This window comes from Myxocyprinus asiaticus, chromosome 1 (assembly GCF_019703515.2).
Source record: "Myxocyprinus asiaticus isolate MX2 ecotype Aquarium Trade chromosome 1, UBuf_Myxa_2, whole genome shotgun sequence".
NCBI classification, from domain to species: domain Eukaryota; kingdom Metazoa; phylum Chordata; class Actinopteri; order Cypriniformes; family Catostomidae; genus Myxocyprinus; species Myxocyprinus asiaticus.
Genome location: NC_059344.1, coordinates 57,413,727 through 57,438,611, shown reverse-complemented (window position 1 = coordinate 57,438,611; position 24,885 = coordinate 57,413,727). Strand labels below are relative to the sequence as shown.

General features: G+C 37.7%; 1 protein-coding gene across 4 annotated transcripts in view; it reads right to left on the bottom strand.

The window, feature by feature from the left end:
* ap1g1 (adaptor related protein complex 1 subunit gamma 1) overlaps positions 1-24,548 on the bottom strand; it is a 55,594-nt gene extending 31,046 nt beyond the window's left edge. For 2 of the 4 annotated variants that reach the window (XM_051713321.1, XM_051715613.1), the window contains exons 1-2: positions 24,449-24,532; positions 8,980-9,242 (exon numbers count right to left, since the gene is read on the bottom strand). The gene's annotated coding sequence lies outside the window, so the exon portion shown is untranslated. Of the gene's footprint in view, positions 1-8,979; positions 9,243-24,000; positions 24,392-24,448 lie in introns of those variants that run through there. The other 2 variants (XM_051714088.1, XM_051714897.1) reach the window with 2 other exon arrangements.
* Between the last annotated feature and the right edge of the window lie 337 nt (positions 24,549-24,885).

Here is a 24,885-nt window from a genome sequence, read left to right as displayed (position 1 = left end):
CTGGTTTATTTTGGTGTTCAGAGCCCCTCCCCTAGATTTACGTGCCTCTAAACATCAAGTATGCAGGCAAACTGTAATTGGTTGTTTTCATATGGCAATCAGAGGGCTGCTCGCCTGTTCTTTTTAAGGAAAACACAAAGAAATAAGACTTGAGATTATTTAAATCTGATCATCCAAAATTTTAAAGTCATTTTCTCATAGTTCTGTTTAGTTTTCGTTAATTTTGTAGTACACATTTATAGATTTAGTTTAGCTTTCGTTTTTATTTTAGATAACGAAAATATTTTTTTCACTGCTAGTTTTCATCTTAGTAATCATTTTCGTTAACGATAATAACCTTGCATAGCACACAGGGTAGCGAAAGCAGAACACATAAGGTACAGGTCAGACTAACACCTGGCACAGAGAAGAAAACTGGATCTCATAAACACAGGCTCATAAACAATACAAATTATGGGGATATTAGCATGGAAGGAGAGAAATGGGGTTGCTAATGGGGAAAGAAAGCTCATTTATCAAAAAACTCTCTGGATTACACAACAAATTTGGAGTAGGAGATGTGAGGTGAGGGGACTGCTTTGTGGCAGACAGAGCAGTTAATCTATGAATATTGAGTATATAAACACAGATCACTGAGGGGCATAGGAAATGCTGCAGACAGAGGTTGAAAGGACATGACATTCCTCAGACAAATTTAACAGTACTTTCACCCCACACAAAAACCAGCTCCTCAATGCTCCTCTCAATGGACAGGTGATGTGGTGGAGAATGTGGATAGTGTGAGGTCACCTTGTAATTAAATGCAAGTAATCAGAAGCACTAAAAAGGCAGAGTTCCACAAGTAGTTTTCTGCTCTGAGAATGTGCATTAATCACATCAAGAGATCCATCACACACAGTGCCCAGACCGACACAAAGTTAATATTTCTTCTTTTTCTCTACACAGAGACAAGAGCTGCTTTTTGGCTCGCCATCACAGAGGAACCCAGCACTTTAATCTGTTAGCATGCAGCACCTAATTAAACTGCTAAAGGCAGAGAGAAAATACAGTAATTACTTGCTAAACAAAGACATTCTCGGCATCTCCCAGCAAAACAATGGATGTTACTGCAAGCACACAGGGTTCTGTTTTGTAAATGGACAGCGTAAAAGGGAGCACTTAATGACAAATATACAATGTCATTGCCCTGTAAAGCATGAAATGTCTAATGTGGTGTTATTTCAAGGGGAAAAAAAAGAAGAAATTGCCATAATCTTAAAAGGAATGTTTAACAAATCAAAAATCGTGGTTACAGTAAGGCACGTACAAAAACATAACATAAAATGCACAGCGTTACAAACATCTAATGCTGATGCAGAAGTTTCTTATCCATTAACTCATAAAAAGCTAACCTTCTCCATATTATTCCTCTTACAATAATTATAAGTGTATAATTTTGTGAGATCCTCTTACATAGGCTGCAGCAGAAAAGGCTACAATATCTTATATTGAAGATGAGGAAGAAATTAGGGATGCACTCGTTGATCTGCCACTGATCTAGATTGGCCAGTCTTCATCTTAAATCTTTGATCGACACCTAGATTTGGGGGCGATCTTTTTTTAATTACAGTGCGCTCGAGATCACACATACACATACATTGCAGCCACTGAAGGGAGAGTTGTTGGCAATTCTAAGCATTTGTGGATTTACACTTTCAGACATGCTCCAATTCAGTGGCCGATTTATTGGTCAGCCAATATTATTGCCAATATTAGCCTTTCACAGATATATCGGTATCATCATATATGTTTTCCGATATGCGAAGATATGAAAACTTTATTTTCAGAACATATAATTCAGAAAACAATGCTTGGGGTGATTTAGAATTGGTGTCATAACGTAGTTTGTCCAATAGAGCGTGCTCCGACTCCATTGTTTACAGAGCTGAGCTGACGGTGGTTCTGCAGACAGTGTGGAGTTAAGTGGTGTCTTCAACAGCAAGTTGCTAATTAGTTTGTGAAATACATACTGGAAAGTTAATAAACAATGACCCCATCATTTTCCCTTTTCAATATAACTAATATAACGTTAACCATGTCCCTGAAAACCATGACACTCATGTTTATCCCATCTGTTTGCTATGTTAGCCTGCTATAGTTTGTCAATGCAAACAGTAATGTAGCAGATTGATAGGTAAACATCAGAACATCTTTTTGCAGCTCAGCAGACAACGGCGCGGTGGTGGACTGTGTCTGTTGAGTGTTGATTTCACGCTACGTTGTTACCTAGTCGGTGAGACGCAATGCTGGAAAGTAAATAAACAATATCCATCTTTTACTCTCCATGGCAACGAGCTTATAGCTAACTAGCTAACCACGTAGCTACTTTCATACCTTGTCAGATGAGTGGAAGCTAATGTGTAAACATGTATTCACCAAACTGTTTTGTTCAGGATTCGCAGTTTGGTACCCCCTTCAACCAAACAATTCCAGTCGTTGCATTTATAACATGTAATATTTAAAAGTCTGGTTTTCCACCATTTAAAGTTTCCCCTGAACTTGTATAGCAGAATATGGTGAAACACCGCTGCCGCTGTTCATCTCTTGACTCGGCAGCAGCGAACCATCAGTTACTGTTTGTGACAGTTTTGTTACACATTAACAGTGAAATATTACTTGTACTTTACTTGAGTATCACCATCGCATTTTCTATTACTATATACTTCCACTCTACTACGTTTCAGAGGGAAATATTGTACTTTTTCCACTGCATTTATTTTTTTTAACAGCTATAGTTGCTAGTTAATTTTCAGATCAATATTTTATAAGTAAAATATATGATCAGTTAAAATGAACTCTCTACATTTAAAAAATACCCATCTTAAAAATGCCCATTTTAAATAAAATTTTCTGTCTTCTATCACCTACAGATGGCTGAAAAGCAACAGCACGAGCAGTAAGGTGTGGGACTACTTCTCCAAAGATGGTGATGTAATTTTCTGCAATACCTGCAAAGCAAAGATAAGCCAGGGATCTAGCAAATCCAGTCAAAAGAATACAACCAAATTTGTGGGCTCACCTGAAAGTAAGACCAGCTCAAAAATGAACTATATATCGGCCACAATATCGGTAATCTGTGAATTTCCCCCCTCTAAAATCGGTATTGGTCTCAAATCCCATATCGGTCGGGCTCTATTATGAACTGATATCTTACAACTAAACTGAACAAAATTGAGATCTGAATCCTTTAAAGTCCAGACACAAGTCGAAAAAAATTTAGCAAAACAAAAAGCATTATTTTCTGCTGAGGTCTTTGACTGAAATTACTGTTAATTGTGCTACTACATTATCCAGTAGACTAGTTAACAAAGTTTTTTATAAATAAAGTTTAAGCTATACATAAACATTGAAATAGTGTGTAGTTAGAGGTTTGTGTTTCTTTACATATAAAAGAGTACCCCCAATTAGTTCCACACAATGAGGTAAAGATATACTAAATAGGGATGAGCACGAGTATTCGGACATGGCAGCAATGATCGATCATGAAAACGATGATCGATAGAGATCACACGATGTGACTTTTCACTTAATTCGAAATCCAGTGACAATTACCTGACAACTAAACACACAAACAAAGAGGGAGCTTATTTTTAATTTTGAGATTTATTAAGTTGTGGTTTTGAGAGGTAAATTGATTGTCAGAAACGTCTCAAAGCAACCAAACTGATATAACACTGCAATGCTATCGTTACGATAAACAAAAGAGAGTGTAATTAACAGTGTTTTGAACGCCTGTCTCTGCAAAACGTTTGCTGAACACATTTTATCATTTCATGTAAGAATTTTGACTCATTACACTGACTGTAAACCTCCCTGCCCTGCGTGAAGTAACACGTACCTGCATCTCGACGAAATGGGAGCTGAAGATTTCTGCACGAGTTTCCAAGTTAGATGTCCAATATAAATAAGTGTAAGTGTCATTCAGTTGCACTTTCCCCAGTTGAAAGGTGGAAATTCAGACTCTCCGAGTTGAATGGAACGCTTCATGAATCACAGCAACAACAATACAGAGCATAGCGGCTTTCCTCACAAGAGTGAACATTTGGACACACACACACACCAGGCGCGTGTGGCAGTGGACTCAATGTGCTGAAGCAACGCATATACAGCAGGCAAGTGTTTCAAACAGCTAGACAGAGCTAGACAGAGTGCAGCTAAATGGAACACCATGCAGCGTCTTCAGACTGAACTTCAATTTAACATGCATATTAAAAAAGCAATGGTTATGGCGTCTCCTGTTATTTGAAAATAGACGGTTCAGACAGTCACTAAAAAAAACTGGTGTGTGCTTACTAAGATTACTATGGTAACCTAAAGGAAGAACAGACAGGCATGCGTTGGGCACATTCTTTCAGAGTTGGACAGCGAATCTTCACATAATGATAACATATGATGCATTATATTTTGAATCTTTTGTACATTTTGTAACATATTATTTTATAACAGCCTATAATAATGAATAGACGATACACTGGAACAACAAGGCACAATGCAGCAGTCATAGATGTTTGTCAGACATGTTATTATATATACAGTTATGAACATGTAATCGCCCCGAGTACTCGACAAGTACTCGAGTAATCAGAGTACTCGAGTAGACAAAATGACCAAAATGCCCATCCCTAATACTAAACTGATAATATTAATAATAATATAATAATAAATGTTTATTTTATATAGCGCCTTTCTTCAAACTCAAGGTCGCTTTACAGGTTGAGAGTAAACACAAAGTATAGAAAAAAGAGTCAGAGAAGCATAGGGCAAAGAGATATTTTGAGATTGTGAGGTCAGCTTTCAACGTGGAATGAATAGTAGTACGTAAAGCTTTGAATGTTGTAAGGTGAATTTTGTATTGGATACGATAGGAGATGTGAGAGGATTTCTGAGTATGTGAGAAACCTAGCTGCTGAATTTTGGATGTATTGCAGTTTGTTTATTGTTTTAGTCAGAAGGCCGGAAAACAGGGCATTACAATAGTCAAGTGCAGAATTAATAAAGGCGTGAACAAGAGTTTCTGCATCTTTGGTGCTAAGAATGGTGCAGAGTCACGCAATGTTATGGAGATGACAGAAAGCAGCTTTTGTGAGAGAGATGCGAGTGTGGAAAGAGAGTGTGGGGTCAATTATAATGACAAGGTTACAAACATTAGCCGAGGGTCTGATCAGGACACCATTTATATCGACCAACTATAGATCAGGGAGACTAAATAAAACACTTGGAGACCCAACTATCAGTACATCAGTTTTCTCAGTGTTGAGTTTTAGAAAGGTACTGGTCATCCATGAGTTGATGTCCTTAATACATTCAGAAAGGGAATTGTGGGGAAGGGGGCAGTGCATTTAGAGCTGATATAAAGTTGAGTGTCGTCAGCATAGCAGTGAAAGTTGAGGCCATGATGGCGAATTATGTAACCTAGGGGAAGCATATAGGTGATGAAGAGCAAAGGACCAAGTACAGAACCCTGGGGGACACCTTGAGAAACAGGAACAGAAGTAGATTTAAACTGATGTATAGAAATGTAGTGTTGGTGGCCGGAGAGGTAAGAAATGAACCAGGACAGAGCAGTGCCTGAGATGCCAATTGCAGAGAGCTATGCAATGAGTATGCTATGAGAGATAGTGTCAAAAGCAGAGCTGATGTCTAAGAGGACCAGGAAAGTGATGGCACCAGAGTCCGTGGCCATCAGGAGATCGTTAACAATCTCAAGTCTCAGTGCTGTGTAGAGGACGAAAACCAGATTGAAATCACTCAAAGAGATTGTTTGTGACCAAAAAGGAAAGAAGCGGAGAAGCAACCACTTTCTCCATTACTTTAGACAAAAAAGGAAGATTCGAAATAGGGCGGTAATTTTTAAGATCTGTGGGGTCTAGGTCAGACTTTTTTAAAACTGGAGTGACAGCCGCAGTTTTTAGTTCTGGAGGGACAAAGCCAGTACTAAATATTCTGTTGATAAGGTGGGAAATAGGCACGGAGATAACAGGCAGGCATTGTTTATGCAAGGCAGTGGGTGCAGGATCAAGCTGGCAGGAAGTAGAATTCCATTTGCTAATTAACTCAGGAACTGTAGATGGGGTGGTGGTGGCGAAATCAGTAAAAGTGCCAATCTGGTGGTTTGTGAGAAAATCCTGAAGTGAATCAGGAGGAACAGTAGAGGGGAAAATCTGTAAATAGAAATGATTTTATTCTGAAAGGAGTGAAGAAATGACTGACAGAGTTTACTAGAGGTTGAAATGAGGAGCGAAGGTGGGTTAATTAATTTATTGACAGTAGAAAAAAGTGTTTTGTGTCTAGATGATGCATTATTGATAATGGGCGAAAAGATGAGTGTGCATCATTTAATGCTGATTTGTATGCCTGTATTTGGTCATTATTAGAGCCCAACCGATATGGGATTTTTGAGACCGATACCGAAGGGGGAAAATTCACCGATTACCGATATGGAGGCCAATATAGTTAATTTTTGAGCTAGAATGAAAACAGACCTTTTTTATGTGGATTATATGACTATGCAAAGGTACTCAGAAGGCTGCTTAAATATTTTTATCAATGAATATTTGACATTATTATTATACATTGTCAACAAATTCTAGAAATGAACACTGAGAAAATAAAGAATAAATAAAAATACAATAAACAGCTAAATAAAAATCAGTACTGTATGTTCAGTATCAGTCAACAGCTGAACATTTCAATAAAGAATAAATAAAAATAACATAATAGCTAAATAAACATCAGCAGTACTGTTTAGTATCAGTCAATTGCTGACCATTTGAATACTGCCAGCCAATTAGGGGCAGGTTGTAAAACAAGAAGCATTTACACCTGCCGAGTAAAGAGATAAACAGCGGCAGCGGTGTTTCACCGTATTCTGCTATAAAAGTTCAGGGGAAACTTTCAACAGTGGAAAACCAGACTTTTAAATATTACATTTTGTAAATGCAACAACTGGAATTGTTCGGTTGAAGGGGGTACCAAACTGGTGAATATATGTTTACACATTAGCCTCCACTCAGCTGACAAGGTATGAAAGTAGCTATGTGGTTAGCTAGTTAGCTATAAGCTCGCTGTCATGGAGAGTAAAAGATGGACGTTTTTTATTTACTTTCCAGCATTGCATCTTACCAACTAGGTAACAACGTAGTGTGAAATCAACACTCAACAGACATAATCCACCACCGCAACGTTGTCTGCTGAGCTGCAAAAAGATGCTCTGATGTTTACCTTTCAATCTGCTACAAACTATAGCAGGCTAACATAGCAAACAGATGTGATCAACATGAGTGACATGGTTGTCAGGGACAGGGTTCAAGTTATATTGAAAAGGGAAAATGGAGTCATTGTTTATTAACTTTCCAGTATGTATTTCACAAACTAGTTAGCAACTTACCATGAAGACACCGCTTAACTCCGCACTGTCTGCAGAACCACCGGCAGCTCATCTCTGTAAACAATGGAGTCGGAGTGCACTCTGCTGGACAAACTACATTATGACACCAATTCTAAATCAGCCCAAGCATTGTTTTCTGCATTATATGTTCTGAAAGTTTTCATATCTGCGCATATCGGAAAACATATATGCTGATACCGATATATCTGTGAAAGGCTAATAATATCAGCCGACCGATAAATCGGTCAGGCACTAGTCATTCTAGGTGAACAGACAGACCAATTTTCTTGTAAATATGCTCAAGGCAGCGTCTTGTAGCTTTAAGAGCACGTAATTCATGTGTACCAGGGAGACGAGTGAGTGGAGGGGAATGTCTACTTTTAAGAAGGGCATGAAAATCAAGGGCATTTGAGATAGTTTTGTTGTAGCTAGTAAGGATGTCAGTTAGACAAGAAAGTTTAATGACGTCTGTAGGGAAAGAGATTTGAAGTGATGCAGAGAAGGATACAGGGATAATGGAAATAAAATTGCAAAAGGTAACCAAGGATTTTGGAGCAGACATGGGAAATGGAGTGTCACATCTCATTTTTATAAATAGATGATCGGAAGTGCAAAAAAACAACAACACTGGTATCGGTTCAGGCAATACTAAGATTTCAGATATCGGAATTGGAAGAGGAAAAGTGGTATCGGTGCATGCAGGGTATTTGCAGGTTCGAAGGAATGAAATTTAAGACTTAAGACTTTTTAAGGCCAACTTTAAGAAAAATGTAAGACCACTTTCGCAATAAAAAAAAAACATTAATTCATTAGCTGGTAAATACAAAACCACTGAGGCTACTTGAATGTATCTGGACATGTTTTTTTTTTTGTTTTTTTTTATATATATATGTATATATATTTTATTGTGCATTTATGTGTTAATAAAACATTAAAACTCTAAATGAAATCATTAAGAATGCATGTAGCCTTAAGTATGTAGCCTATATTGTGACCCTTCTCTTTAGTCACTTGCTTTCTAGCAAGACATGACGCAATAGACCAATGCTTTGGCAACGTCACCATTTATGTCAAACACAGAAGTGCTGGCAAAAACTGCAGTACATCTCATCGAAGAGACTGTACGTCTATCCTGCACAGCCTTGTTGTCATTAAACATCAAAGATACCACTGCTGTGAATAAGGTCTAGCATGTGCTGAATAACATTTATATATTTTTTCTTGGCAGATAACTTTAACAAATACTTTAATAGGTAGTTAAAGGGCAGTTCATTTAAAAATGAAATTTCTGTCATCACTGGTTACCCTTGAGTCTGTATGAATTTTTCTCTGCCATGGAACAAAAAAGGAGATGTTAAGCAAAACATTTAGTCTCAGTCTCCATTTACTGTCACTGCATCTTGTTTTTCATTCAATGTAAGTGAATGGTGACTGAAACTCCCTAATATCTCCTTTTGATATCCACTGAAATAAAGTCATACAGGTTTGCAACAGCATGAAGGTAAGTGATGACAATTTAAATTTTTGAGTGAAATATCTCAAATATCAGTTACCTTAAAAACTGCTGTTTAAAGTTGACAAGATGTATTGAAAATGTTAACAGATTAAATTATGAAAGAGAAAGAGAGGGAGAGACGCTGTGCTGCTGCTTTCCCGATTGGTCTGAATAACTTGCAGCATCATGCAGGCTGCTCTGTCTTGTCTGTCCTAGCGCTGTCAGTGTCCTCTTTGCTCCGTGAAGTTGTCACTTCGTGAGAAAAGGGACGTGTGGCACAAGAGCGTGAGAACAGTGTCAACTGTGTTGGCAGCCCTAGATCTAGAGAGATGGAGATGAGAGATATAACAGGTGTAACTTCTGTTAGTAGTTCTGTTAGCTTTACAATTATTGTCAAAGGTATAGTGTAAAATAAGGAAGCGCAACGATTTCAAAGGCGTCAAAAGACCGCTCCAGCCTTGCGCGCTTGCAAATTGTAACGTTGACCGCTTTGTCGATTATAAGCAGGAGCGATAGTGTTAGAGACGCAAAATAACGCCATTTGCATTTCAGATTAACGGGTTTATGAAGGTTTATACATGTGTAACATCGTAAATTCAGTAAAAATGCGCTTCCCTGTGCACGCTCACACTAAACTCAAGCGTCAGCTGCTAAATGCACGAGAGAGAGAGAGATGATTTTTACTCACGCAGATTCTGCTGTTTTAAGCGTCTCCTCTATTCATGCCGCAAAATTTAAGACCTCAGCAAACGAAATTTAAGACTTCTTGTAATTTAAGATATTTAAGACTTTTTATGGCCTTAAAAAGTAAATTTAAGACTTTTTAAGGACCCGTGGATACCCTGTGCATCCCTTTTTCTCACTGGAGCATTTTGGAACTTGTAACTGATATCTCTCATTTTTGTGTCCACGTTCACACAGTAGCAGAATACGGTTGTCAGTCCTGTATTTGAGTGCTTAATACGGTTAAGTTGATACACAAGTCGGTTATTTACAAAAGTAACAACCGCATTCTATAACCGAACTGACACCCGCAAATTCAGGGCTCACAACCGCATTTTCGGCTAACCCGTGCTGTGTGAACGAAACTGTACAGGACAACTAGTTGTCTACGGCGTCATATAATGTGAGAGAGCCATACAATTGAACTCATAAATAAAAATTCTGTCATCACTTACCTTCATGTTTTTGCAAACCCATATGACTTTCTTTTATCCGTGGAACTCAAAAGAGATGTCAGGCAAAATGTTAGTCTCGGTCCCCATTCACTTTCATTGTATGGAAAAAAGATAAATGAAAGTGAATGGGACTAGCATTCAGCCTAACATCTCGTTTTGTGTTCCACAGAAGAGAAAATTTCCTATGGGCTTGGAACAACACAAGGTTGAGTAATCGTGACAGAATTTTCATTTTTGGGTGAACTACCCTTTTAACTTCCTGTTAAAGTATATTTAAAGGTGTTTGCCAAGAACAACAATATGAATGTAAGTCAGCAAATTATTGCACATCCTACTCCAAGTTGGACATCATATTATTCCTAGGCACCCCTACGCTTAGCACAACTAAGTTTAACTAGGTGGGCTTTAGAGATGTCAATGTAATTTGAAACAATTCATTAAAAACAAAAACAAAAATTTTAAATCCTACATTAGTGATTCCGAACCTTTCTAGCCATAATACACACCAACAATATTTTTAGCCTCAATAAGCTTCACCAATAAATAACTAGCCCCTTAGAAATTGCGTCACATGCCTTCACACAGTTCAGCATGTGCTCCCATTCGTGCTGATTTTTTTTTTTTTTTTTTTTTACCAGTTTGATGAAAGACAAGTCTTGTATCCTTAAGGCAGGGATGCTTCATTTTTAGAGCCTCTTTAGCTCACTTGTCACTATGTTAACATTAGCAAACTTCTCTATGCAGATGAGACACGGGCTAAGGGCAATTAGCAGTTCCAGCTTAACTAAAGCTGCAGACAAAAAGAGTTTTCATGATGCTGTCTTTTAATAGCTTTTACATTTTTAGTTTGAAGTGGATCGCATGCCTGTTTGACTGCAGTTTGGGGTAGCTTCAGCATAAGCAATCTGCCTGTTCACTCAGCCACAATTAATCACAACAAAGAGATGCACTAAAATAATATATTGCGCCTATTAATCGTAATTTTTTAATATTGCTCCAATACAACAGTAGTCTAAAAAAAGCATAACTGCAGAGTAATTGAGATATCTTTAGCTTAAATTTCACCATCCGATTGGTCTGGGCGATATGGCCAAAAATATTATCAATTCTTTTTTTCCATATCGTTCGATATCGATATTTATCACTATATACATTAGGGCTGGGTATTGATACAGATTTCCCGATTCAATTCGATTCCGATTCACAAGCTCTCGATTCGATTTGATTCTGATTCGATTCATATGGGTTTATCCCTTTTGCTTACATATAAAAGAAAAAAAAAGATCTCCCAGCTAATGCTGTTAATAATACAGGGGACCTATTAACTATAATATTAATTTTACTAATTAAATTTTTCATCAAATTTGGTCGTATTTTGGCTTTTTAAAAATGAACAAATAAACATTCAATCAATAAAAAGATATATTTACATTGATTTGTTGAACAATTGGATTAAATGCTTTTGTAGTTGTTTTTGATCAACAATTGACTGTAAAGAACAGAAAGGGTATTAAAAGAGACCTTATTCAATGACAAATGGGTTGCATGGATCTCGTCTTGGACACACATTACACGGAACAACTTTTACTCTCAACATGCTGTAAAAGGAGCTCGCTGCTGAACAATTCACAACTAAACTACACAATTACTGGTGAGTGAAATGTAAACATTTATCAGCCAGTTGCCAAATATATTCACTTTAGTCGCATAGCATGAAATTTGGTTGCGAATGCGAGTGATTTCCTCTCACTGTAGTGGAGGGTTGTGCATTGAGTCTTGGGATTTAGCGATTAATCAGAAAAACAATATTTTTACCCACCCCTAATATATATTTCATACCATTAATGGGAAAGAAAATGCGTTCCACATGTTTGTTTGACCTCAAGAATGAATGTAAACAACGTGTTTGTTTACAATTAAACTTCACAGGGAAAACTACCTTTTAATTAGAAGTTCAAGAACAATACTCAAGTTTAGGATATCCACAGTTTTCCTGAGCAACCACTGGGCGGCACCATGATGATTCTAATTGCCTGTTTTCTGTTTCTGGTCTCGAGAAGCAATGAAAAAACTAACAAAACGAGCGATTCAGATGGAAAACAAAAACCATTTAAATTGTTTTGGAGTAAAATGAAATTCAGGCTCATCTTGTGCAGTTGTTGGCTGTCATTACAACTAACATAAGTAGTTAATGATATCAACATAACTAACCTTGGACCATCACTTCATGTCATCTACACACTCAGGTGAGGCACTGAAAAAACTCTGTGTAGTAGAGTCGAGATTTTTTACTAATGTGATACTTTAAACATCACATTACCCGCCAAGTATATACGTCGAATAGTGGAACACTTTCATGTTCAGGAAAAAGTTGGATAATCCAATATCATTTCCAACCACCAATAAACATCACAAGAAAAAAAAAAAAGTACTTTCTTGCCTGTGACAGCAATATGGATGATGAAAAAACATAACTAAATAGTACATAAAAAACCAGCAATGGAGTTCATGTCAGAGTTGTTGCTGTGTTCAGTCGATAGCTGTATTACTTTGTCAGTGCTGTCTTGTTCAAAACACAATATCATAATAGCCAGATAGCTAGCTAGCAGCTACCTAGCATCATTACTGATTTCCACAACAGCAGGGCTATGTAGCCAATAGTCAGCTAATACTTCCTAACCGGCTGATTTCAAGACTGTGAATTCAATTAAAGTTGTATGATTTTGCCGAACTGGTTGCATTTTAGTGACACGTACCTGATCCGATTGCCTAGATGCAGAAGATAGGCTAAATATTGAAAATACCTAAAAAGTTTGTCATTGATAAGAGGATTTTTTTTTATGGATAAATACTGATATTATTTTATCGCCCAGCCCTACCATCCAATCAATTAAAATAATACAAACTGTGCAAGTGAGATCCAGTGTACACATATTAAGGTGGAATCACAGAACTACAGAGTCCAACCCTCTACGGACAAGTTGGAGAAAGAATCACCATTTGCTAGTAAACCTTTGTTTTTTCTCACCAGACTTTAGATGACATGTAAGCATAATGCAACTGACAACCGAAAAAGACAAGTAAACCAAGAAGGGGCATCTTCACTTATATGTAGTTTTCATATATATATAACTTCAAGCAATATATACAAGATTGCACATATTTCATATTTCGCATTTGATCATTTTAATCACATTTTAGTTTGTGTACAAAAATGTACAAATTTCACATTATCAATTTATATGACATCATGAAATTGCATTCTTAATAATGATACAAGCTGCTCTCACTGTTTAATTTCATTACACAAATATTCACAAAGTTGTAACCTAATAATGAAAATAGAATTACACAGATAATTATTTAATAATTATATTATAAAAATAATTTAAGTGCTAATTTATCAAAACTACTATGAAAAAAAGATGCAGCACAAGCCTATTTGTTAAATTCTTTAATATTTACAGTGTTTTCGCAAGTTAAAACATTTGATAATATATGATTGTGCCTTTAAATATTTATGTGTTTACTAGGGCTGTCGATTTAACACGTTAATTCAGAGCAATTAATTATATACAAAATAATGGTAACACATCATAATAATGAGGGCACATTAACAAGAGAGAAGTTAATGTTAACCACATTAACGGTTATTTTTCCCCTCATCCGTGCAATATATAATTAGAATTAATGTTACTTTTTTTAATCAACTGACTGTAAAAAAAAACCAGAAACGATATTAAAAATAGGGCTGCAAATAACGATTATTTTGATAATCTATTAATTTCACGATTTTTAGAAAGACTATTTGACGACTGCAACGATTAATCATTAGCTCTTACCCAATTATTCAGCTTGTGCCCTGACTTAAAAGGTTGTATTAAAAATCCACCTAGGTGGATTTGGAGCATGTCTGGGAGAAGTCAGAGGACATGGAGAACCATAGCCGTCAGAATAATGTCCGAATTGTCAGAGTTCCTGAGGGAGTAGAGGGACAAGGTATGTTGAAGTTCCTGGATGGGCTCGGATGGGCTGTAGGTCTTGCCTACATTGATCTTATGCTACAGAACTGGCCCCACTTTTGTTAGAAGTGTATACGGAATCATTAAAGAATGGAAAACTTCCGCCATCCATGACACAAGCCCAGATCAGTCTGATTCTTAAAAGACAAAGATCCAAGCAAGTGTATGAATTATCATCCAATTTCCCTGATCCAGCTAGGTGTTAAAACATTGTCAAAAATGTTGTCTAACCGATTAAGTTATGACATCTCTTATACATATAGATCAGGTGGGGTTTATTCTGGGCCGCAGCTCTTCTTATAACATCAGGCGTCTCATCAATATTATGTGGTCAGTGGCGAATGATCAGACTCTGGTCGCGGCCATCTCACTTGACGCTGAAAAGGTGTTTGATATGGTAGAATGGAATTATCTTTTTATGATTTTGGAAATATACGGGTTCGGGAATATTTTTATTGGATGGATTAAGTTACTTTACAGACACCCGGTAGCGGCGGTACAAACAAATTAATTTCAGATTATTTTACTCTTGATTGCACATTATTGTTCTGTCTTGCCCTGGAACCATTAGCAGTCGCGATAAGAAGGGAAGATGATTTTCCAGGGGTGGTGGCGGGAGGTGTGGCACCTAAGCTTTTGCTTTACACAGATAATATTTTATTATTCGTCTCTGATCCCACTAGATCTATGCCTTGCCTCCACAGAATTATTAATTCCTTTTCTAAGAACTCAGGAGTCAATTGGTCTAAATCCAAAGCTTTGGCTCTGACAGCGTAATGCCCAGTAACGGCTTTGCAGTCGGGCGCCTTCCTGTAGCCCAAACAGGGCATTAAGTATTTGGGCATTTTATTCCCAGCAAATTTGTGTGATTTAGAGTTAATTTTGACCCCTTAATAAAAAGGTTGAGCGATGTGGGCAGGTGGGCTTCATTACATTTATCTATGATTGGGAAGGTTAATGTTATTAAAATGAATTGTATTCCAAAATTTAATGATTGGGTTATTGGGAGGGGTAATAGTGGAGGTTTGATGTTAAATGTGATTCATTATATATATGTTGTGGTTTTTTTCTTTGTGTTAAGTCTATGAATCAATAAAAATGTTAATTGAAAAAAATAAAACATTCCTGACTGTTTTAATATGTAACTTTTACCGATTAGAACAGGCTGGGTTGCTCTATTAGTCCTGCACTATTCATTCAATTGTTTTCAATAAATATGCCTTTCAAATATTCGTTAACATTGATTCAGTGAATGTGTGTCATATTCTTTATTTAATGTACAATGATCATAATGCAAGGGGAGCATGTCACAGATAAATGCCCCTTTTCAGTGGAATTTTGCGGCGGATTTGGAATAGATGAAGTATTTTAAATGGGTCGCATAAACAATTTGTTTTACCGTTTTCTCAAGGTTGGTTTCTTTTTAGACTAGTCGACTCCAAAATTTTAGTTTAAATGTCAGTGAAATTAGTTGTTCAGCACATCCCTACAAGCTATCGAGTTTTGCAACAATTTTACCGTCTAACAGACATCCAACAGGCGCATTAAGTTACTTGTCTCTAACCATGCTGTAAAACAGAGAATGTTCTGAAAACAATCAGTTTGAAAGTTTAATCAAAGTCAGAGTTGACGTCATTAAATGCAATGTCAAGTGATGGTGACACCACGATCACAACATCTCCGGACCTATTGCAGCCAAATAAGGTACATTTCCTTCAGAGTGTGCGTTCACGAGACACAACACGCTGTAAAAGACAAGGCTTAATCTAAATTCTGAATCACCAGCTTCAGTAAATGAATCGCTGTGTTTAAGTTCTTCTTCGCAATTACACGACCCATTGCGCAAACTTTTGTCGCATATGAGAGTGATTTACTCACAATGTAGAGGGCTGCAGTGAGTTACTAAGAAAACACTATTGCATTTTAGGGCGTTTTCACATCTAGTTCGTTTGAGCACTCCAAGCGCTCTCAGAGCGGTATAACGTGTATATGTGAACAACCCCAATGATCTCAGACCCCCCTAATAGGACCCAAAAGCGAACCGTACTCATTTGTTTGTGGTTCGATTGATTTGTGCAAAGTGAAAACAAAGAGGTACCAATCCCCTTTGCATTTCTTTATGACATAAGTACCTTGAAGCTTGTCATACAAAGTTGCATTACATACTGTCTGTGATTAATTTGATCTAACCGTTTTTATTGTGTACTTCAAATTCCAATCACATTTTACCGTCCAAATAAGGGAATTTTAAGCAAATATAGAAATACCATGATTACCATGGTAATGGTCTCATTTTCCGTTCTTGTCGTATAATGTAAGCACTCCAAATGAACCGCAAACAGGCTGCAGTCAGAGCAGCGCGAAGCGCCCTGATGCGCATAATGTTTACGGAGGTTCCCACCAAACTCCCGCGAAAATACAAGCAAGGATTTTGATAGTTTCACTTTAATTTAACATTTGCGTAATGTTCTTGATTCATACATGGAGACGCTTGCTCTATTTCTGTGATAGAATCTCAAAAGTCTTCCTTCATGTGGAATAAGGGCTTGTGGGTTTTATCGGAGAGCCTTAACATAACGTGTAAAAGTGAAGAATGTAAGACAGAAATATAGTATTGAATAATATAATTGGCTGGGCTGTCTGGGTTTCATGAATAGTGTAAATGTAAAGTTGACCAAAAATAGATGTGTTTTAAGTATTTGGAAATGTTTTAACATATAAAATAATACTTTTCATGTCATTCTATCCCTGTGCAATATCAATTTAATGATAATTTTATTGAAATGATTCCAAGTTAAATATGAATAAATTACTTCTTAAGGTGTATGTGTATTAAGCATACATACACTTTGTATGAAGTATGACAATTCATCATCGTAATCACAATTATAAATTTCATAATCTTTACAGTCATGAGGTCCGAGTTCTCGAGTTGTGGTGTGAACAACAAAGGTTCCGAGAACACATAAATGCTAAAAGGACCAAAAAAGAAACTGGGTCCTCTTTTAAGTTCACTTATAATGTGAACACCAAAAGCACCGAGGTCATTTACAGCTGGTTCCCTTTCTGGTTCACTTTAAATGAAATGGGTTTGGTTAATTTAAAACGGACTATATGTGAAACCACCCTTACACTCTGTGTATAGTTAATTGAAAGAAACAATTGAAACAATACAACAATTGTTATGGCAAACTCCACATTCTTAAAGTGAAACTCAAATTGGCTAGCTTTACTGAGACACTATCACCATTCTTTTCGTTTTTTTAAAGGCTAAACAACCATCACAATATGTTTTGAAGAGTGTTGATCAAGACTTCATTTCCCAAAGGTCAAGCTGTGCCAAAAAGAAAAACTATTCTTTTTTAGCATTTTTTGTTTGTGATAGCAAATGACATTTTACAAAGAAATGCAAGGACGGGTTATAACTTATGGGCTACTAAGAAAGAAAAATGAACCCTGGGAAACAACACAGAGGACAAAGGAAAAAAGTATGATGGATAGATTTCAGAGGAATTGGCAGAAAATTATTTTTCAAGTTCCACTCTGCCTCCTGTAACTAGTTTTTCACAGCACAGGGACGATGAAAGCTATCGGTATTCCTAGATCTGATTTTGGTTAGGTAGCTCACTCAAGGAAACAACTGCATGAAAAGGGAGTGCTTCCCATTCCCGAAACAGCTCTTGCCACTGAGAAGCTCTCACCTTTTCAAAAAAGGTATGGCAGTGTGCATTCCAAAGTAAAACAAGACGGGTTTCCTCATCCAACAAGGTGGCATACAATCATGAAGGATCATGGCCATGTATATACAGTACTGTGCAAAAGTTTTAGGAACTTGTGAAAAATGTTGTATAGTGAGGATGTTCAAAAATAATGACAAATAGTTTTCATTTATCACTTAATGTTATACAAAGTCCAGTAAACATAAAAAAAGCTAAATCAATATTCAGTGTGACCACATTTGCTTTCAAAACAGCACCAATTCTCCTAGGTACACCTGGATACAGTTTTTCTTGGTTGTTGGCAGATAGGATGTTCCAAGCTTCTTGGAGAATTCACCACAGTTCTTCTATCTATTTAGTCCTTCTCAATTGCTTCTCTCTCTTTATGTAATCCCAGACTGACACGATATTCAGTGAGGGGCTTTGTGGGGTCCATGACATCTGTTGCAGGGCTCCCTATTCTTCTATTCTAATCTTTTCTATTTGCAAAAGTAATGTTTGGGAGTCTAACATTTATATTTCCTATTGACACACTAAAGCTGAAGATATAAATAACCATCTTAAGACAAATGCTTTTGTGAATCATCTTACGTGCCTAAGACTTTTGCACAGTACTGTACATCGTGACAATGAGTGATTTAACATTATCTTTTGTGACATCAGTATTGCTGTAGCATTTACAGTTGAATGAATGAGGAATTCACCTTTACAGGAATTAAGAATGCATTGTCATGAATTCCAACAATCTTAACTATACACACCAAGCCACAAAATCATGGGAGGCTTTATCATCCACTTTGAGAGCAAGAGGAACATCAGCTTTCATTCAGTTACATTGCTCTAAGTAAAGCATAGCTTTTTCAAGCACATAATCTTAGTCTATACAAATTACAATATGAACGACTTCATCAAAATACACATGGGAACTGCTTGTAGTACAGGGTTCACCTCACTGCTTAGAGGACAGACTGGAAACAAAAGAGGGATTAAGGCGGCTATAGGTGGGGTATCTTTATACTTCAAGAGCAGTTGGTAGCTTAAATTCTTTCTCCAAGGTCAGCCTTACGTGACCTTACTTCCTTCTCTCAGGTTAATAAGATCATTGCTCCACTTTGAAGTCACTGTGGGTCTCTTGCCAAAGGTCATCTATAAGTGCAGACTTTGGAAGATTTGGGCAGACGTGTATTGTAAAGAAAGCATTCTGGGGGAATCCATTCTTTTTTTTTTTTAAAGGCCCCTGCACCCTTCCTACGAAATCAAAAAATAAACGAGTGAGATGTCATTTAGAACAAAATCTGGCATGGTGTTTTTGAGTTTGTTTTGGTGGTTCATAATTTTTTGAGCCTACTAAACACATTCTTACTGCCACGTCATCGTTAGGTGTGACCTGGAGCTCCACCTAATTTGAGGCCGACAACTAATTCAAGTTCAGTCAGTTAAGATCAGTCAACATGAACACCCCGGCACGCAGAGTAATTAGTTAGCTGGTGCAAATTTACTGTATGATCGTTCGCATGGAGACATTTTACAATAACATGTCATGCGATTTTTTGGTTTACTTAGTCTATAAAAGGAATCAAATCTACTAAAAAACTCTCTGCTAATTAACACCCATATTTAGTGTAACAGTGCAGTAGTAACAGTGTCATGAATGCAGAAGGAAAGCATTACAAATTACACATTCTCTAGTGCATACATATTACTTTAAATCATCGAGTAGTTAATACAGCATCTTTTACTGAATTCTTGTCAATTCTACTCATAGAATGAGGCATGAAGTCATTGATAACACATTTGAATGTCGTATTAGTTGATGTTTTACATCTAATTCTTGAGCGTCCTCATATTTAAATGTACCTCTAGCAGCGTGGCGGGTGTCTGAATGTTTGCAAACAGTATGATGTTGCTCAGCTGTTTCAAACTTCTTTTTGGCTCTGAGCGAAGAACAAAATGCGCTTCGCCATGAGTGTGCTGGGGCCTTTATAGTCTATTTAGCTAAAAGAAACCAGAGCCACCATCCACACACAAAAAGCAGTTGTTACAACAACATTTGCATACGTCCTAACATGGGATAAAAACAAATCTAATCACTAAAGGTGTTTGTTCTTATGTGCCTATTTCATGACAATGTTATGATAAAGGAAGCATTATATGGAATAGTTCACCCAAAAATTTAAATTCTCTCATTTTCTCACCCTTATGCCATCCCAGACGTATGACTTTTTCATCTTCTGAACTCAAATGATTTTTAGAAGAATTTCTCAGCTCTTTTGGTCCTTACAATGCAAGAGAATGGGTGACAAAATGTTGAAGCTCCAAAAATCACGTAAGTCAACATAAAACTAATCCATAAGACTCCAGTGGTTAAATCAATGTCTTCAGAAGTGATATGATAGGTGTGGGTGAGAAACAGATCAATATTTAAGTCATTTTTAATTATAAATTCTCCTCCCTGCTCAGTCAATCTCCACTTTAACCTTCACATTCTTCTTCTTGTGTTTTTGGTGATTCACATTCTTTTATATCACCCCTTATTGGGCATGAAGAAGAATTTCTAGCAAAAAAGGACTTAAATATTTATCTGTTTCTCACCCACACCTATAATTTCACCTCTGAAGATATGGATTAAAACACTGGAGTCGTACTTTTATGATGCCTCAAAATTCTGGCACCCATTCACTTGCATTGTAAGGACCTACACAGCAGAAATATTTTTCTAAAATCATAATTTGTGTTCTGTAGATGTCATACATATCTAGGATGGCATGAGGGTGAGTAAATGTTGAGAGAATTTTCATTTTTGGGTGAACTATCCCTTTTAATTTAGGTGTTACATTTGACTTTTAAATTATTTTTGTTAAGATCTTAAAATGTGAGCCCGGGAGAGAAGTTTAGGCAAAATATTATCATATCTCAGTCTCTACACTAGGCAGTGTTTCATCTTACACCTGCCTCCAGAGAGACAGGGCTGGTCACATGGAAACTGTGCTTAGCAACCAGGAGAAGAGCACAAAAATAATGACCCCCACAAGGAGATGACTTTCAGGTTTCAATGAGTAGAGGTATAAGCCAGAGACTATTTAGCCCAAGACAGAGCACTGGTTTTAAAATAAATTGGAGAAATCGAAAAGCCCGGCGTGGCATATGTAGAAAAGGAAGAGCCGCCTTACAGTTAAAAGAGCCAAACACCTTTTAGACACAGACATCGTCAGTCAACTTGAGAACAGCTGGACCTGCCTGAAAATAGTTTTTTAGCGTGATATGAGCTAAAGAAGCATACCATTCAGGTCGTGATATGAGCTAAAGAATGATACCATTCAGGGCTCACACTCACACCAAATTCAACAAGCATTTAATGAGCTGCTGAAGAGACGATTTATTTGCGCAGATTCTGAAATAGTCTGAAACAAAGTTTATTGATTTGATTTGTTCATCTGTATGGTTTGGTTTACCAATTCGCAGCTAAACATTTAAGTGTATAAAAGTGTGCGGGAATTCCTCGCATTATAAACGTGGAATATGCGTGAATGATTAAATTTGCACGCTACTTGCAATCCCGTGCCGAATTTCAGGACCTGTTAGATTATTTTCAACAGTAGAATATTAACTTTTTTAATAAGTGACACAGGCCTAGGTTAAATCACATATATTTTTAATCAGGCTACTTGTCCCGTCGGGCAACTTCACTTCACTTCACTTCACTTGCCCCTTCAAAAATCCACTTGTCAAGGACAAACAGACAAGCGTTAATGTCAAGCCCTGCCATTGTTGCCAGATTTTACTGCTGATTTGAAATATGATCTTTGATCATAATCTTGACCAACCATTTTGGAGATTTTGGGCTTTCCCCATTTAAGTAGATAGGAGCTGTACTTTTATGCTGCTTGTATCAATAAAAGAAAGTTGCCTGGGAGCTTTCCAAAAATGGCCGCCGAGTGGACTGACTTGCCTTGAAAAGACCTTGGTATAAAAAATAAATGGAAACGGCCTTACCAAAGTAGTTGAGAGAACAGGTTGTCCATTTTTTAAAGCATTATTCCAGGTTCAATGCAGGTTAAGCTCAATCGACAGCATTTGTTGCATAATGTTGATTACCACAAAGAAATATATTTCGACTCATCCCTCCTTTTCTTGAAAATTTTTTGGAGGCTTAAAAGGGCAGAACTGTGAAGTGTGTATTGTTTTTTTAAGAGCACACAATGATTACTTTATTATTTAAGCTGTAAAGTTGTTTAAATCATCTTCGTTTAAGGGATCACAGTGTTACTTAGTTACGTCGTCATAGCAAATTAAGTTGTAAAATTGGCTATAACTTTACACAAAAAATATTAACAAGGTTTTATCACACTAAAATCATGTTAACACGCATACTGTTTGCATTTTGCGGTTATACTTTTGAAACTTGTATTTTAATGTTTACAGATTGGCCTCATTCACTTCCATTGTAAGTGCCTCGATGTCACCCAGATTTTTCCTAGAAAAGGAGGGGCAAGTTTTAATAAATTAAAATAGAAGGGGGCCTGGGTAGCTCAGTGGTAAAATATGCTGGCTACCACCTCTGGAGTTCGCAAGTTCGCTAGTTCGAATCCCAGGGCGTGCTGAGTGACTCCAGCCAGGTCTCCTAAGCAACCAAATTGGCCCAGTTGCCAGGGAGGGTAGAGTCACATGGGGTATCCTCCTCGTGGTCGCTATAATGTGGTACGTTCTCGGTGGGCCGCGTGGTGAGTTGGTGGATGGCGTGAAGCCTCCACACGCGCTATGTCTCCGTGGAAACACGCTCAACAAGCCACGTGATAAGATGCGTGGGTTGATGGTCTCAGACGTGGAGGCAGCTGGGATTCATCCTCCGCCACCCAGATTGAGGTGAATCACTACGTGACCACAAGGACTTAAAAGCGCACTGGGAATTGGGCATTCCAAATTGGGTGAAAAAGGGGAAAAAAATCCAAAAAAAATTAAATAAATAAATTAAAATGGAAAATAAACATTATGTCACAAATGCTGTCAATTAAGCTTAACTTGTATTGAGCCCAGAATATTTTTTTAAATTAAAGCATGTCCACATGAGAAGTCAGGGATGGAAATCATATCAGAAATGGAAAGTTAAGGACATCAGAACATAGTTGGGAAATTGGGAATTTGACCAGAGGAGGCAAGGCCTTTTCCAACAGAAATGAAAACCCTGACACTCTTGGAGTGGAGAGAAAATGCAAATATAATCCAGTCGCCATGCAAACTGAAGCAGGGACTGGGAGGACTGACTTTGAAAGCTACACATTTACAGACCGCCACTTCCTTTATTTCTGTAACCTTACTCCACAATCACAAGGGAGAGAGACACCAACATGCCATTCATATTTCCATCACAAGCCAAACGGCTGTAAAGACATTAGCAATAGACTGTTTCTGAGAAAGCACAAACATACTACTAGAAGTAGAACGACAAGAATGGTTTAACACAGGGGTTCTCAATGGGGGCGTTCAAAGGATGCCAGGGGGCACCGAGAGCAAATTAGTAGAGGGGGGGCATTAGGTGACAAATGGGGGCGTTTATCAGTCATAATAATCAAATCTATTATAATATATGTATCTAAAAGGATGCCAGGGGGCGCTGAGAGCAAATTAGTGGAGAGGGGGGCATTAGGTGACAAATGGGAGGCATTTATCAGTCATAATAATCAATCTATGGTCAAGTTCCTCTTTGCATTAAAACATTCATCTAGACTTGGTGTATATCAGTTGGTTCTCAATTATATGGGTTGGTATGCATTTGTACCGCGGTTCATCTGCTTTTTAAGTCTAGGGACACATCTGAAGTATCTGGTTTTGCAGCGTCAAATGGGGGGGGGGGGGGGGGTAGCGTTAATCTAAAAATGGTTGAGAACCACTGGTTTAACATGTCCCCTCGACAGCACTCGTGGCTAAACTCTTAAAACTTTGCACAATATATCAACACACATTGACTGTTTAATCTTCAATATTCAAGTAGACTATTGTTGACGACTTTGATGTTTCTGGACCCTTCCCTTGCGCTATAACTCCAAAGCTTAAGTGCTAAGCTAAGGGATAAACAGTAAGACTAGTCTGTCAAGTTTAGGTAAAACTGGTGCATTTAAGCACTTTAAACGAGTACTACTGGCTATTTAATTCAAGTAAATACCTCTTTTAGTCCTGCGTAGTATCAGTGAATGGAGTGCTGCGTGTATCCGTTGCTAAATGACTGAAATCCAGTCAGGCCTCAAACTGAGCGTTGATTTGACGAAGGATTACATAGTCAAAGCTCATTTCGTACTTTACACCTACTGATACGTTCAGAAACTGCGGTATAACTGTTATGTCGCGGCGGGCAGACCTTTTAGCGTCATTTCGCCCGTGGATACACAGTGCGAGGAACAGTTCGCCGTACTACTGCGTGAGCCGCGAGTATGTGTGACGGCTTCCCGGTGCACGCGCGAGCTGCTTTAGCTTTAGCTCGTGCGCTCCGCTTCCTATGCAGCCTAGAGTCAACCCTGCCAAATGCGCGCGAAACAGAACAGCTTGACAGCTCCGGGCCCATCAGTCGCGAATGAAGTCGTTAAGGTTAACGGTTAGAATAATGTCTCACTCACCAGCCGTTATGATACCTAGAAAACAAGTGCAATCTTCTCAATCGACGGAGGGAGGAACGGGCCAGACATTCGAAATGGCGGCGGTCCTAACCTAAGCACTTCTACCGCAGGCGGAAGGTTACACTGAACTTCAAGGTGTAAGAAATGCGGATGTGAGAAAAGGCGACATGCTCTGATCTGGTACTAAATGACAATATGCAATGTCAGTGTGTATAGCCGTGTTTTAATGCGTTATAAAGAGACTAGAAAACAAAGATTGGGGCCAAATGTCCCATTGACGTGCATGGTGTTATCTGCTTGAATAGCCGTGCTGTTAATAAAATAACAGACCGAGAGGCTCTAGCTCTACCCAAGCATAAACTGTGTCAGTATGGTATTTTACAGATTTTTGATCGGTACATAGTGTATTTGCTGATGAAATGGTGTGTCATTGAAGA